A 5,105-nucleotide genomic window follows, 5' to 3' on the forward strand; every position below is an offset into this window, starting at 1 on the left:
GCAGCTCAGGCCAGGATGTCAACACGGCCCAGGTGGCAGTATAGGCCTCCCAGATCACTGTCGCCCTGGTGGCAGCCAGGCCTGCAGACACCATCATGGTCTCAGGTGACTATCCAGACCCTGGGTATTCGCACAGCCAGTAATGGCAACAGGAGCCATGGATATCAATCCAGAACCTGGCTTCTGCTAGACTACAGACCCATATAAGGTCCATGGTAGAAGTCTGAACCCAGTCAACAGCATGGACCCATGTGGCAGCAAAGGCCACCATAATTGACATCACCCTAATGTCAGCACAGTCTTTAGACACCAACATGACCACAGGTTGTGGGCCAGACCTTGGGTATCCATAAGGTTTTTGGTAGTAACATGGGCCATGGCCATCAACCCAGAACATGCATGAGGTAGGACCACAGACCCAGACATGGCCCTTGGTAGCAGCCCAGACTTGAACGTAATGGCCCAGGTGGCAGTGCAGGCCACTCATCGGTATGACCCCCATGGCAGAGTAGCCCTCAGAGTCCAACATGGATCTATGTGGATGCCCAGACCCCTGACATCAGCATGCCCTTTGATGGTTTTAGGATCTAAAGACATCAACATAGACCCTAGCTACTGTAGGACCATGGACTCAGACATAGACCTTGACAGCAGTCCTGACCTAGATGACACCATGACCCAAGGTAACACTGCAGGCCACTCAGATATTGTGTAGCTCTAGTGGTGGTATGGCCCTTGGGTACCAACATGGCCACAGGTTGCTGCCTAGACTTCCAAGCATTTGTGTGGCCTTTGGTGGCACCACGGGCCACAGATATCAACACAAATCCAAGTTGTGGTGGAACCACACACCCAGATCTGGTCCTCAACAGCAGCTCAAATGAGCCCCTGCTCAAATGTCACCTTGGCCCCAGGTAGTAGACAGGCCATTCTGATCAGCACGTCTCCAGTGACAGCAGAGCCCTCAGACACAAATGTGACCCTAGGTGGAAGCCCAAAGTTCTGGTATCAGCATGGCCTTCAGTGGTATCAGGAGCCACAGATAACACAGACCCTGGCTACAATAGGGCCACAGACCCAGACATTGCCCTGTGGAGGGCCGGACCACATTCTCCATTGCTTCTAGGAACAAAGGTAGAGATTGACCTCGGTGACCCCAAGGTGTGGCGGTACACGCCTTTAGTCCTGTTGCCTGGGCAGCAGAGGCAGATTGACCTCTGTGACCTCAAGGCGTGGTAGTATACGCCTTTGGTCCCAATGCCTGGGAGGCAGAGACAAGCAGATCTCTGTGAGTTCAAGGTGATGTAGCACACGCCTTTAATCCCAGCGCACGTGCTTGGTAACTCTCTACCGCTGCGTCCCTGCCTACTCCCGAGGCATCATCTGGGATAATGGGCAGTGAACCAATCAAAGAGTGACACGTCCAAAGCAGGGTCTGTTTCCTATATAAGGGATGGGTTCCATCTTATCTGGGTCTCCGCCATGTTGGCTGATGCCCGCTCTCCCAAGGGGCATTAAAGCTTTACTGCAGAAGTATCCTATGTGTACCGCGTGGTTCTTGCTGGCGAGACGGTAGCGCGGGACATTGCCCCACCCTGCATCCTGAGCTCATATTTCACTAAGGCCCTGGGTGGCAGCCCAAACCATCCAGATTATCATGGCCTCATGGCAACGTGGTCTTCAGACACCGTAGACTCAGGTGTCTGACCAGACCCCAGTCAATTACAGGGTCTTCAGTGGTTACTGAAGCCATAAATATCAACACAGATCCTGGCTGCTGGAATGCCACATATCCAGACAAGGTCCCAGGCAACAACTCAGGCCCTTAAGTAATCACACCTGCTCGTAGCAGCACAGATCACTCAGATCAAAATGGCCCCCAGGGACAGCATGACCTTTGGACACCAAAATTATGGTGACCTAGACAATGGACATCCCTGTGGCCTTGGTGGCAACATGGGTTATGGATATCAACAAAGACCCCAGCTGCAGTAGAACCACAGACTCAGACATGGTGAAGGCTCTAGCTAGGCACCAGCACAACAGCTCCATGTTCAATGAGAGATCTAAACGTTGTCTTAAGCAATAGGGCCTTACGGTCAGCTTTTGGTAAGCAATCAATAGTCTTGGCAATCGCTTGAGTTCTTTAGAGGTTTCCATAGAACCCTAAATAATCAAACTCCTCATGTGTCTGAGATTGTGTTCTGATTCTACAACATAACATCAGAGGCTGAGTAATTTATAAATACCAGCCCACACCAAAAGTTTTATCCTAATTTCTCCCATTCTCTCTCTCTCTCTCTCTCTCTCTCTCTCTCTCTCTCTCTCTCTCGCTCCCCTTTCTACCCATCTATCTATCATTCATTGCTCACAATTACCTTCTAATAAAAATTTATTATATTAAGGGACACCAAAAGGTATTTGCATGTTATTATTGGCTTTTGGAACTCACACAGGAACCTCAAATTTACTTCACAGATAAACAAGCTAGGAAATGCCTCACTCTTGTTTCATTTCAGTTCATCACATGAGCATTTACTTCATTTCATGTATACTCCCCTTTCCTTTTTCTCATGTACCACCATGGGTAGCAACTATAATGTGCTATACCCTATAATGTTTTTTATCTTTAAAATATATATTTGCGTATTTTCAGATTCTCAAATACTATAGTTCTCATGTCTCTTCATTTCCACTTGCCCATTTTAATGATTCATCATGGGATTTTATGTATAGCTAACTAACTGTTTTGCAATGACTCACAATTTCAATAGGGCTTTTAGTGTTTTTTAAACTTCAAAATTAATTTATTACTACTCAGGTATCACTTACCTTATCCTGCATGTTTGCTCATAGAATATTTTTCTGGGTTATCACTACTTTTAAAAACACATTAAAAATCGATGTGGGAGTGTGACTTTAGGCCCAGCTTTCTACCAACAGTCCTCAGCACCACACTCTTACACCTTCTGCAGGCAGGTAAGCCCCGGCTGTGGGCTTAGGGACCATGGGTGTTCTCCTGTGCTGGGCCCTGGCACTACTCAAAGGGAAAGCCAAAATTCCTTCCATACTGACTATACCATTGGATAAATGAAGATCACAACTGTTCAGTATTATGGTGCAAGACAGTAAGATCTACAATGAACTTTAAGATTGAAGGTGGGACAGATGCCAATTTCAATCATTAAAACTTTTGGCACCTTAAAGTGAGCTGCTGTTGCTGCTGAAGTAAATCAGGATTATAGTCTTCATCCAAAAATTCTAATACAGTAATGAAGGCATCACCTGAGGGAGCTGAAGGCAATTTAAAATGATCACTTTCCTCTTGTGGTATGGCAATGTAGATCAAGAACCCAGACAAATATAAATGTAAATGAAGTCATTAGCAATAGAGAAATTGAGAACTTAACAGGTCAACTTGGCAATAAGAAGCCAATACATCCCAATGAACATACTAATATGAGCCAGAACTCCAGTGTCACTTTTCCTACAGCCATGCATATTGTTGCCGTGCTGGAAGTTCACAAGGTCCTGTTAGCAGGACTACAAAAGTTGTATGATCCAGAGTTTGCATAAATCATGAAAACTGGGTGAACTCTCATACAAAGGATGCTGTTCCACTTAGTCTTTGATCAACATTCAGTGTTTTTGTGTAACAATTCCCATATGCAGTGGCAAGAATAAAATCTACCATGGCAATGATCTATGAACTTACAGCTGGAGGCACTGGTTGGGACTGGTTAAAACACCAGGATTCACTTCACAGAAAAAGTTGCTAAAGTGGCTACATCAATAGGCTTGTCTTTTTGTCACTGCATTAAGTAAATTTGAGGTTCTGGCTTTTCATGGCATTCTGAAAGACTTTAGTAGGGCCAGTCTGATGAAGATAGCAAATGATAAACTTGTTTTATGCTTTCTGGTCCTTGGTCATGACTGAGAGAGCTATCTTGGCTGAAAATGAGCCTGGGAGCAGCATCGTGCCTTAGCTCTACTAAGTGATGACTATGGTTGCACCTCATGTCATTGCTCTTAGTGTTGAAAAAACAATGGACAGTTTTATCTGAATGTTTTTAAACCCATAATAATTAAGAATATGTTATAGTCAGAAAAGCTACTGGGAGATGCTTCCTTTACTTTCCTTCACAGAAAACTGAATGTTGGGGGATCCAGTTCAACACAGAACGAATCTACAAGCTAAAAACCAGTCTTTAATGTTGGTGACAGCACTTAGTTCTCAGATAGGATATGGCAAAGCATCAAAGATTGCAAGGACCATACACACACAAGAAAAAGGATCAAGCTTAAAGGAAATGGCTGTGAACTTGGCTGCCTCATGCCAGAGCAGTTTGAAGAGGGGGTAAAACCCAAGGACATACTGAGTCCAAAATTATTTAAGTAAATTTATATTAAAATAAAATTGTATGAAACGTTTAAAAACAGCATTAAAAAGTGATTATGAAACAAAATCCAGGAAAGTAAGGAAAACTGAGTCTGTATAATGATTATTCACTATTTCTTAAGCATTCTTATACAACAAGGTGGAAATCAGGCGTATTTAGACCCCAAATTGCTTTCACATGAACACTGAGCTTTCATTAGTCACTTAATTTCTTTAGAACTTGCTTTGTTCTTTACTAGCCTATTTTTCAATTGTATCATCTGACACCCAATATTCCTTTGACTTTAAGATTCTAAGTTTTCTTTTTCATTAGCACTTTAAATATAATTGTCAGAAAAGGAAAATAATGTCTAATAGCATTTTTAACCTGCTGGACAGAAGAATTAAAGTGTTCTGTAACCACTAGCATTGACAACATTCTTCAGAGAAATATATCTTGGATTTCAGACATAATCAAATCAGCACCCCGAGTTTCATTAACTATGCCGAAATGTCAAACGGTAATACATATACATATATACATATACATACACACACACACACACACACACACACACACACATATATAGTGTTAGAACAATGTCTGTTAACATTTAAGGCCCTTAAAACTGTGAAACAATTATTTCTGAAAATAATTTATGTAATCTCTGCTACCCGAAACTACACTACTAGGTAAGGCAAATTTAAGTTTAAATCTTAATGCTGC

The 5,105-nt window shown here is 43.2% G+C and overlaps 1 pseudogene; it reads left to right on the forward strand.

Moving 5' to 3' along the window:
* Window positions 1-625: 625 nt before the first annotated feature.
* On the forward strand, window positions 626-4,399 carry LOC125410344 (fumarate hydratase, mitochondrial pseudogene; annotated as a pseudogene).
* The last annotated feature ends 706 nt before the right edge of the window (window positions 4,400-5,105 follow it).

This window comes from Myodes glareolus, chromosome X, assembly GCF_982192425.1.
Source record: "Myodes glareolus chromosome X, mMyoGla1.1, whole genome shotgun sequence".
NCBI classification, from domain to species: domain Eukaryota; kingdom Metazoa; phylum Chordata; class Mammalia; order Rodentia; family Cricetidae; genus Myodes; species Myodes glareolus.